Below are 12,007 nucleotides of genomic sequence, written 5' to 3'. Positions count from 1 at the left end.
CTTTGGCACACGTGCCATAGGTTGCCTACCCAGATCTAGACTGTTCTCAGTGGTAGCAGATGACAGAACAAGGAGTAATGGTCTCAAGTTGCAGTGGGGGAGGTTTAGGTTGGATATTAAGAAAAACTTTTTCACTAGGAGCGTGATGAAGCTCTGGAATGGGTTACCTAGGGAGGTGGTGGAATCTCCTTCCTTAGAGGTTTTTAAGGTCGGGCTTGATAAAGCCCTGGCTGAGATGATTTAGTTGAAGATTGGTCTTGCTTTGAGCAGAAGGTTGGACTAGATGACCTCCTGAGGTCTCTTCCAACCCTCATATTCTATGATTCTATGACCTAGCTACCACCTCTTGGACAGGAAGATTAACAACAGCAACAAAAAAAAACCATCCATAGATGTAGAAACCATCTACACTACAGTGCTACAGCGGCACAGCTGCAGGACCACAGCTGTGTCTCTGTAGCAGCTTTAGTGTGGATGTCCTTAAACTGTAAGTTTTTCAGAGCAGGAACGGTCTCTTTGCTTGTACAGTTCCTCGTACAATGGGGCCCTGGCCTCTAAGTGCTACAGTAATATAAATAATAAATGTTATGGTTGGAAATCTTTTAACAGAGATATTTTCTTCCAAGAGCTCATTAGGCATTTGAGTTAAATATGTATAGAGCGCACGTGCACACACACACACAATCTTTTAAACCGTCTGCATAAAAAACTCTTTCTCTCTCAACTGGGTTTCACTTGCTTGACAGTTTTTGAAGCAATAATCCTGTCAGTTCATGAGTACTCCATAGATTATTCCAAGGAAAACTTGGAAGACAAGACATACATTTCCAATATTAAAACAGGCAAAAAATAAATATTCCTAAAAAAATGTAGGCCTTTTTTATACATCATAAAGAATCTAAAACCAGAACAACCTCTTTTTTTTTTTTTGTCATTGCATATCCCCCTTCAGATGTCTTGTAAAAGCTGCCCTAAAAATAGAAAGGCTGGAGAAATTATATCTTTCGAATTCTCACATGAGAAATAAAATGGAGAGTGCCCAAAGGAAAAATTTTGTGGCTACCCCATCACATTCATCTTCTTTGCTAGCAAGAACGGATAATAGCTCTAGTTACTGATACAGTGGACTCTCCTGATCAATTTCAATCTATTATGTCTAGGGAAACTTCCCTTGATACAACTGTGTAAAGGCCCTTGAAATGCAATTTTATCCACTTGGAAATGAACTTGATGCTTTCAACCTTCGAGAGTGTGTTTAGGAAAGGATATATCTGCAGAGGAGGGTGTTTAACATTTTGGAGGATAAAGTGGTGAATTTACAGCCTCAGGGACAGTGCACTAAAGCTTTCCTGAAGTGGCTTACTGAGTGTACAAAACAACCTTAAGAGCATTTGTGTGTTAAATATTCCTGACAATCACAATCCATAGAACATTATCTCCTTTTAAGTGAAAAAACCATTCACCTTTGTGGTGTTTAGAATTCTTAGCAAATTCATTCCCTTTCCAGCACCAGGAGCAAGAACAACAATTAGATTAACAATGTCATTTTCAGTCACTTCTTGGCAATCAGTGCCCCAAAACCATCATATAAACAGTTTGAAAACATCAAGGAGATGTTTTTTATCAAGGAAAGAAAATGCATAACCTTCTCGCATAAAAGATAGAAGAGAGATAAATCATTTCCCCACACTATGTTCAGGCAACTGAGGTCAGAAGTAAAAAGCTCATGTCCCAGAAAGCAGGAACCAAGCTTTAGAGGCTATGTCTATGCTATACACCACTGGTGACCATGTGTAATGTACGTGTAGCTCCAGCAGTGGGGAAGCTGGTAGAGCCTTTCCTCACTGCCAGAGTCTTTCCCTGCAGCAGGGAAAGGCTCTAATTGCAGGAAAAGGCTCCAGTTATGGAGAGCTCCCGGAACCTTTCCCCACTGCTAGTCTTTTCTTGTGGCAGAGGAAGACTGCAGCAATGGGTATGCAGTATGGGGCACTACATTGCTAAAAATAGCTGTGTAGAGAGAGAGGCACAGCATGGGTGAATAGAGAGGTGCATAGAGTATGAACGTGGGTACATACCGCACCCCTCAGGCATGTCTTTATTTGCCTCAGTCATGCCTCACGGTCTATACCCAGGCTAGGGGGCAACACGTCTAACTATAGTATGCGCTGTCACAAGAAAGGTGAAGCTGCTAAGTGCCAGCATCTGAGAGGAGCAACTGCTAAGCACCAGCAACTAACTTCAGTGGGAGAAGGTACAGAACTGACTTCTTTTGTGACTGAAGCTAAGATTTTATGCCGTGCCAAACTCTGATTGCTGATGAAAGATAAATGATCACAATGCCAAGTTTTTTTCTACCAGTTAACCTCAAACAAATATCTGGATAACGAGAGCTCACATGCCTCAGAGGAGGATGCTATATATTAATAAAGAATATTCTTCGCCATTTTCGATTAAAAACTAACCCTTGCAGAACTGTCATGAAAATTTACCAGCTGAGGCACAAAAATATACTGACCAGCACTTGATAAAGAAAAAAATCTAGACACATTTTATACCTCTATCTGAACTACACTGCTCTCCTTGGGCAAAAGTTGGCAAAAATGGGGAGCAAAGTTTGGGATTTTTTACTCAAGTTGTATACATGTCCTTTTTGAGAATTAAAAAAAAAAAATCAATAAGGTTGAAGGGCTTTGTCTGGACTTTAATGATTTGGCTCTGCAGCTCTAGCGCTGGATTTTCAAGAAACTTAGAAGTGCAACTGGTTCAGTAGTTTAGGAGTTAAAGGGAGTTAAAATGACTTTTTGACCTTTAGACATTTCTTCCACTCCTTCTGCTAACAAATGGCACTAACACTTAACATTTTCAGCCCATATAGCACTGAAAACTCTCCTCCCACATAGGCTACTTTTATTTTTAAAATAATTATTACCATTATTCATCATCACTGTTTTCATGTATGCCAAGGGGCCCAAAAGTAGAATGCTTCCTTTTAAAACAACCAGTCTACAGCACAAGTGGAGATTTACTCAAGCATCGTCCCTTTGCTGCCTGTGCTGCTACCTTAGGGTATGTCTACACTATGGGATTATTCTGATTTTACAGAAACCGGTATTTGGAAACGGATTGTATAAAGTCCAGTGCACGTGGCCACACTAAGCACATTAACTCGGCGGTATGCGTCCATGTACTGAGCCTACCGTCAATTTCCGGAAAGTTGCACTGTGGGTAGCTATCCCATAGCTCTCCCATAGTTCCCACAGTCTCCCCCGCCCATTGGAATTCTGGGTTGAGATCCCAGTGCCTGATGGGGCAAAAAACATTGTCACGGGTGGTTCTGAGTACAGCCTCACCCCTCCCTCCGTGAAAGCAGCAGCAGACAACTGTTTCATGCCTTTTTTCCTGGGTGAACTGTGCAGACACCATACCACGGCAAGCATGGAGCCTGCTCAGATCAAGACAGCAATCATGGACGTTGTAAACACCTTGCGCATTCTCGTGCAGTCTATGCTGAACCAGGACCTGAAAAACCAGTCGAGGAGGAGGCGGTTACGGCAGCGCGGTGACGAGAGTGAAGAGGACATGGACGCAGAATTCTCTCAAACCATGGGCCCCGGTGCGTTGGAGATCATGCTGTTAAGGAGGCAGGTTCTAACCATTGAGCGTCGATTTTGGGCCCAGGAAACAAGCACAGACTGGTGGGACCACATAGTGTTGCAGGTGTTAGACGATTCCCAGTGGCTGCAAAACTTTCTCATGCGTAAGGGCACTTTCATGGTACTTTGTGACTTGCTTTCCCCTGCCCTGAAACACTAGAATACCAAGATGAGAGCAGCCCTCACAGTGGAGAAGCGAGTGGCAATAGCCCTCTGGAAGCTTGCAACGCCAGACACTAGCTACCTGGTCAGTCGGGAATCAATTTGGAGGGGAATTGGAGTGGGCAAATCTACTATGGGGCTGCTGTGATACAAGTAGCCAAAGCAATCACTAAGCTGCTGCTACCAAAAATAGTGCTATGGAAAGTGCAGTCATGGATGGTTTGCTGCAAAGATTTCCTAACTGTGGTGGGCGATAGATGAACCATATCCCTATCTTGGCACCGGAGCACCGGGCAGCCAGTACATAAACCGCAAGAGTACTTTTCAATGGTGCTGCAAGCCTGGCGGATCACAAGGGACGTTTCACCACATCAACATGGGATGCCAGAAGGTTCATGTGCTCGCATCTTCAGGAACACTACTCTGTTTAAACGGCTGCAGCAAGGAATTACTTCCAGACCACAAAATAACAGTTGGGATGTTGAAATTCCTGTAGTTATCCTGGGGACCCAGCCTATCCTTGATGCATGGCTCATGAAGCATACACAGGCAGCCTGGACAGTAGTCAGGAGCTGTTCAACTACAGGCTGAGCAAGTGCAGAATGGTGTAGGAATGGCATTTGGACATTTAAAGGGACGCTGGCGCACATTATGACTCGCTCAGACCTCAGCCAAACATATCCCCATTGTTATTGCTGCTTGCTGTGTGCTCTACAATCTCTGTGAGATAAGGGGAGCTTTATGGCGGAGTGAGAGGCTGAGGCAATCATCTGGCTGCTTATACACGCAGCTAGCACCAGGCGATTAGAAGAGCACACAGGAAGCGGTGCGCATCAGAGAAATTTGAAAACAAGTTCATCACAGGCCAGGGTATGTATAACTATTGTGTTTGTTTCTCCTTGATGAAAACCCGCCCCTTGATTGCTCATTCCTGTAAGCAACCCACATTCCCCCTTCAATTACAGCTTGCTTTCTAAGAAATAAAGTCACATAGTTTAAAAATCATGTATTCTTATTAATCGATTACAAAAAGAGGGAAAACTGACAAGGTAACCCGGGTGAGGTTGGAGGAGGATAGGAGGAAGGAAAAGGCCACTAAAAATGTTAAAAATAATGACAGCCTTTTGGGTGGGCTGTCCACTGGGGTGGAGTGGCGACGGGTGCACGGAGCCTCCCCCCACCGTTCTACGTCTGCTGAGGAGGCTATGAACTTGAGGAGGGGGAGGGCAGTATACAAGGCTGCAGTTGCACTCTGTGATCCTGCTGCCGTTCTTGAAGCTCCACCAGACGCTGGAGCATGTCAGTTGATCACGCAGCAGCCCCAGCATTGCATCTTGCCTCCTCTGATCTTCCTGCCCCACCTCTCATCTCGAGCATCTCGCCTCTCCTCACGTTGGTCCCTCCTGTCCTCACGTTCACTAGCATCTTTCCTGTAATTTGATACCACGTCCTTCCACTCATTCAGATGAGCTCTTTCATTGCGGGTCACTTCCATGATTTCCGAGAACATTTCGTCTCGCGTCCTTTTTTCGACGCCTTGTCTGAGATAGCCTTCAGGATGGAGGAGGGAGGCTTGAAAAATTTGCAGCTGCAGGAGAGAGGGAAAAAAGGGAGAGAAGTATTTAAAAAGATACATTTTATAGAACAATGGTTATACTCTTTCACGGTGAACAAAACTATTCACATTACATAGCACATGTGATTTCAGTACAAGGTCGCATTTTGCATCTTAATATTGAGTGCCTGCGGCTTTGGTGTTAGAGATCACAGACGCAGGTTCAGGCAACAGAATTCGGCTTGCATGCGGCCATGGTAAGCCATTGTCTTTCGGCTTCTGCAACCTTCATATATCCAGTGCCCTTCTTTCCCAAATACCAAGCAAAGCCCGTTGAGTGCTGAGTCTTTCCTGTTAACGTGCAGCAGCAGAAACAATTCTCTAGGATGATCACTTTACCCCTCCCCCCACCGCATGGTTGGTATCATGGAAGATCCTTGCTAGCCACCCCACTGTGTGGCTGGTATCAGGGAAGATCCCTGCTAGCCAAACGCGAAAAAGCTCAGCACCAATCACCCTCCCTCTTCCCCCCGCTTGGCTAACTACAGGGAAGGATTTTTCAGCCACAAACAGCCCAGTAGGAATGGCCACCTCTATTCCCTTAATTAAATTCCCGTATTTCAGCCAGGATACCATGAACGATGTCACTCTCCTGAGGATAACACAGTGAGATAAAGGACGGATGTTGCTTGAATGCCAGCAAACACCGGGACCATACGCTGCCAGGTTTTGTCATGCAATGATACCAGATTACTTGCTACTAGCATGGCATGGTCAAGGGTCCTACCATGGAGGACGGAATAAGGCTGCGCTGCCTTCTGCAAAGGCTTTTGGAGAACCTCCAGGAGAGCTTCATGGAGATGTCCCTGGAAGATTTCTGCTTCATCCCCAGACACGTTAACAGACTTTTCCAGTAGCTGTACTGGCCGCGAATGCATCCCAAGTCCTCAGGGCAAATTAATCATGAAACAATGCTTGCTTTCAAACTATGTTTTATATTTACAAAAGTACACTCACCAGAGGGCCCTTATATGGCTTCATTGTCTGGGATACCGCCTTGGGAGGGCTGTGAGGGTAATTCCGTCAGGCTGAGAAAAAGGTCCTGACTGTTGGGGAGAACGGTGTGCTGTGTGCTCTCTGCAAGCTCGTCCTTCTCTTCCTCCTCCTCATCTTCCCCATCCTCAGAATCCTCAGGAATGGCTGAGATTATCCCCGCCTTGGCATCCACGGACAGGGGTAGTGGTGGCGGACTCCCCAGAATTGCATGCAGCTCAGCATAGAAGAGGCATGTTTGCGGCCCTTCCCCGGACCTTCCATTTGCTTCTTTCATTTCCTGGTAGGCTTGTCTGAGCTCCTTAACTTTCACACAGCACTGTACTGAGTCCCTAATGTGGCCTCTCTCAATCAAGGCCTTGGAGATTTTATCAAATGTTTTTTTCATTTCGTCTCTTGGAACGGAGTTCTGTTAGCACGCAATCATCTCCCCATATAGTGATCAGATCCAGTACCTCCCATACGGTCCATGCTGGAGCTCTTTTTCGATTTTCAGACTACATGCTTACCTGTTCTGATGAGCTCTGTGTGATCACCTGTGCTGATCAGCTCTCCATGCTGGGCAAACAGGAAATGAAATTTAAAAGTTCGCGAGGCTCTTTCTGCCTACCTGGCCAGTGCATTCGAGTTCAGATTGCTGTCCAGAGCGGTCACAATGGTGCACTGTGAGATAGCGTCCAGAGGCCAATACTGTAGAATTGCGGCCACACTAACTCTAATCCGAATTGGCAATACCGATTTCAGCGCTACTCCCCTCGTCGGGGAGGATTACAGATGCCGGTATTAAGAGCCCTTTATATCGATGTAAAGGGCTTCATTGTGTGGACGGGTGCAGGGTTAATGCAGTTTAACGCTGCTAAATTCAATATAAACTCATAGTGTAGACCAGGCCTTAGACTTGCTCCCCCAGTCCCACTTTATACCCTTCACTCCCAACCACCTCCTCACCCCAACCCTCTCCCCTTGTATTCACTAACCTATCACTGCAAATACTGAGGTTGGTCTGGACGGTAATGTTCCCTTAATTGGTGGTCTTTGAATAAGGAACTGAGAACAAGGAACCACCATCAGCTTTGCTGATTTCCCAGTATGTTGTGGATCCCATTGACACGCAATGCACCGAGCAGCCTTTAATTGTAAGTTAAATTATTTGGTATGAAAATATATACACAGAAATATGAACCAGTGAGAGAGGAGCAGGGAGGGAGAGGAAGCCTGTTGCCCAGAACACAACTCTGCTGTGCAGCAAGCACTCTGTTATGATTGATGCCTGTCAGCAGGGGCTCCAGGTTTTGGGGAACTTTGGTCCTGTCTCGTCTCTACAATCAGCAGTAGCTTAAGAACATGAGAACAGCCATAGTGGATCAGACCAATGGTCAACCTAGCCCAATAGCCTGTCTCCCAATAGTGGCCAATGGCAGATGCTTCAAAGGGAATGGATAGAACAGGGCAATTATCAAGTGATCCACATCCCCTGATGTCCAGTCCCATCATCTGGCAGTAAGGGTCTTAAGGGGTTGTATCCCTCACCATCCTGGCTAATAGCCATTGATGGACGTGTCCTCCATGAACTTACCTAATTCTTTTTTTTACCCAATTATAGTACTGGCCTTCACAGCATCCCATGACAATGAGTTCCACATGTTGACTGTGCATTGTGTGAAAAAGTACTTCCTTATGTTAGTTTTAAACTTGCTGCCTATTAATTTCATTGGGTGACCTTGTGTTATGTGAAGCACGGATACCAACTTTCCAAAGTGATGGAGGGTGTTCAACTTCCAGCTCTGCCTCAAGCCCTGTGCCCACTCCCCCTTTCCCCCAAGGCCCCACCCCCATTCCACTCCCACCTCTTCCTGCCCAGTTCCACCCCCTCCCCCAAACGTGCCGCATCCTCACTCCTTCCCTCTTCCTCCTCCCCCCAGAGCCACCTGAATGCCGCAAAACAGTTGATTGTGGTGGACAGGAGGCATGGGGAGGGAGGGGGAGGCTTTGATCTGTGGGACTCGCCGGCAGGTGCTGGAGGAGTTGGGGGGAACTGATAGAGGGGGCTGCTGGTGAATGCTCAGCCCCCATCATTTTTTCCCCAGGGTGCTCCAGCCCCAGAGCACCCACTGAGTCGGTACCTATGATGTGAAGGGATAAATACCACTTCCTTATTCACTTTCTCCACACCATTCATAATTTTATAGACCTCTATCATATCCCCTCTTAGCTATCTCTTTTCCAAGCTGAAAAGTCCCAGTCTTTTAAGTCTCTCCTCATATGGAAGCTGTTCCATACCCTTTAACATTTTTGTTGCCCTTCTCTGTACCTTTTCTATTTCTAATATATCTTTTTTGAAATGGGGCAACCAGAACTGCATGCAGTACTCAAGGTGTAGGTGTACCATGGATTTATGTAGTGGCATTATGATATTATTATCTATCCCTTCCTCTATGGTTCCTAGCATTCTGTTAGCTTTCTTGACCCATTAGGGTGACTCAGAAGCAGGGAGGGAAGGAAGACAGTAGAAGAGACTGATAAACTTACTCCGATCCCAGGAGCTGGGTATCCAAGGAAAACGTTTAAAAAGAGTTAGGAATACACAAACTAGGAGTGGGGGGACCATTCGGATTCAACTCCAGGCAAGAGACCCAACCCAGACCTGCCTTGTCACAGCCAGAAACCCTCCCTTCTCTGTGACAATGCATCAGAGATGAATAATTTCTTCCAAACAACAAGGAGTCCTTGTGGCACCTTAGAAACTAACAAATTTATTTGAGCATAAGCTTTTTTGGGCTAGAACCCACTTCATCAGATGCATGGAGTGGAAAACACAGGAGCAGGTATAAATATATGAAAAGATGTGAGTTGTCTTACCAAGTGTGAGGTCGGTCTAATAAGACAATTCAATTGACAGCAGGATACCAAGGGAGAAAAAATACCTTCTGAAGTGGTAATGAGAGTGGCCCATTTCAGACAGTTGACAAGAAGGTGTGGGTAACAGTAGGGGGAAATTAGTATTGGGGAAATTATGTTTAGGTTTTGTAATGACCCAACCGCTTCCAGTGTTTATTAAGGACTAATCTGATGGTTTCCAGTTTGCAAATTAATTCTAGTTCTGATGTTTCATGTTGGAGTCTGTTTTTGAAGTTTTTTGTTGAAGAATTGCCACTTTTAGGCCTGTTACTGAGTGACCAGGGAGATTGAAGTGTTCTCCTACTGGTTTTTGAATGTTATGATTCCTGATGTCAGATTTGTGTCCATTTATTCTTTTGCATAGAGACTGTCCAGTTTGGCCAATGTACAATGCCCAAATAAATGTGTTAGTCTCTAGGTGCCACAAAGACTCCTTGTTGTTTTTGCTGATACAGACTAACATGGCTACCATTCTGAATCCTTCTTCCAGTTTTTCTCTGAAACAGAGGTAAGAAGGGGTCTTACTCCACAGTTCCCAGGATCTGCCTTAGCATGAGTAGCAAGTGAACTTAACCATTTGGAGGTTGGTTCTGACACCCATTCGACACCAGCTGCTGCAGAAGTCATGGAGGTCACAGAAAGTCATGGAATCCATGATTTCCATGACCTCCATAAAAAACTTGCAGCCTTACTCACATTCAATTTATAGTCAACTATAACCCCCAGATCCTTTTCAGCAGTACTACCACCGAGCCAGTTATTCCCCACTTTGTAGATGTTCATTTGTTTTTCTCTTATCACAGAGAACACTTTGCACTCATCTTTATTGAATTTCATCCTGTTGATTATATATCAATTCTCCAATTTGTCAAGGTCATTTAAATTCTAATCCTGTCCTTCAAAATGCTTGCAAACCCTCCTCCCCACCAACCACCACCCATTTTGGTGTCATCCACAAATTTTATAAGCATACTCTCCACTCCATTATTCAAGTCATTAATGAAAATATTGACTAGTACCAAACCTGGGACTGACCCCTGTGGGACCCCACTAGGTACACTTTTCCAGTTTGACAGTTAACTAGTGATAACTACTTTTTGAGTATAGTCTTTCAACCAGTTGTACACCTACCTTACAGTAATTTCATTTAGGCCACATTTCCCTAGTTTGCTTATGAGACTGTCATGTGGGACTGTGTCAAAAGTCTTACTAAAATCAAGATATTTCACATCTATTTCTCCCCCCCATACACTAGGCCAGTGGCTCTCAAACTTTTTTTTTTGTGGGCCACTTGAAAATTTCTGAGGGTCTCAGTAGACCACTTAATGATCTTTCCAAATGTTGATTGTACTGTTAGCTAACTACTATAAAGCACTTTGGATAAAAGCACTATTTAAAAATAACGTTATAATAATTAATGTTTTTTTGTTCTACACATAAAAAGCACACAGCTCATATTTTAATATCAGTAGTTTTACTTTTCTAATGTGATGGATGTGCCTTCTCTACCACACCGCAGTAACCCCCGAGCTGGAGCTGAGGCTGGGAAGGAGGGCTGTCTCTCCCTGGCAGCCGCAGCCCTGAAGCTGGGGAAAGTCACCTCTTTCTCTGGCCGCCACAGCTCTGCATGTCCCAAATTCCCCCCACTCCCTCTTCTCATTCCACTGCCCCATCCCACCTACCCCTATTCCCCACAAGGCCATCACCTCATCTTACATGTGCGTCTTCTCCAATGTCCAGGCACTAATTGGGGCCGGGGCGGGGGGCAGGCTTCACTCTCTCATGTGTGGCTGCCCAGGCACGCACCTTAGACAGAACTATCTGCAGACCACTTGAATGGAGTTCGCGGACCACAGTTTGAGAACCTCTGCACTAGGCCAATAACCCCGTCAGAGAAGGAAATTAGGCTACCCTGGCTATTCCTTATAACTCTATTATCATCTAGGTGTTTACAAATTAATTGTTTAATAATTTCTTCCATTTCTTGCCAGGTATTCAAGTCAGACTGGCTGGTCTACAATTCTCCAAGTCCATCTTTGTTCACCTTTTTAAAAATAGGTACTATGTTTGTCCTTCCCCAGTTCTCTGGGTCCTCACTCTTCCTCCACGAATTCGCAAAGATAATTGCTAATGACTGAGATTGCTTTGGTTAATTCCATAAGTGCCCTAGGATGAATTTCATCAGGCCCTGCCAACTTGAATACATCTAACTCGGGGTGGCCAACCTGTGGCTCCGGAGCCACATGCAGCTCTTCAGAAGTTAATATGTGTCTCCTTGTATAGGCACCGACTCCAGGGCTGCAGCTACAGGCGTCAACTTTCCAATGTGTCAGGGGGTGCTCACTGCTCAACCCCTGGCTCTGCCAGAGGCCCTGCCCTCACTCCACCCCTTCCCACCCCCTCCCATGAGCCTGCCATGCCCTCGCTCCTCCCCCTCCAAGCTTTCTGCACGCTATGAAACAGCTAGTCAGGAGGTGCAGGGAGGGAGGAGGAGATGCTGATCGGCAGGGCTACGGGTGGGCAGGAGGCGCTGGGAACAAGGGGGAGATGATATGGGGCTGCTGACGTATTACTGTAGCTCTTTGGCGATGAAAATTGGTAAATTCTGGCTCCTCGGGCTCAGGTTGGCCACCCCTATTCTTAACATATTGTATTTAAGTTTCTAATGAACTTTCTACTAAATTGT

The 12,007-nt window shown here is 45.4% G+C and overlaps 1 protein-coding gene and 1 pseudogene across 1 annotated transcript in view; both read right to left on the bottom strand.

The window, feature by feature from the left end:
* Positions 1 to 12,007, bottom strand: part of LOC116822501 (ephrin type-B receptor 5) — a 148,873-nt gene that overhangs the window by 130,932 nt on the left and 5,934 nt on the right. The window lies entirely within an intron of this gene.
* The window catches only part of LOC142047826 (uncharacterized), a 13,733-nt pseudogene continuing 6,841 nt past the window's right edge, over positions 5,116 to 12,007 (bottom strand).

Source organism: Chelonoidis abingdonii, chromosome 1, assembly GCF_003597395.2.
Source record: "Chelonoidis abingdonii isolate Lonesome George chromosome 1, CheloAbing_2.0, whole genome shotgun sequence".
Classification (NCBI taxonomy): Eukaryota; Metazoa; Chordata; order Testudines; family Testudinidae; genus Chelonoidis; species Chelonoidis abingdonii.
The sequence above is the reverse complement of the archived record's forward strand: the minus strand, read 5'-3'. Positions and strand labels throughout refer to the sequence as shown.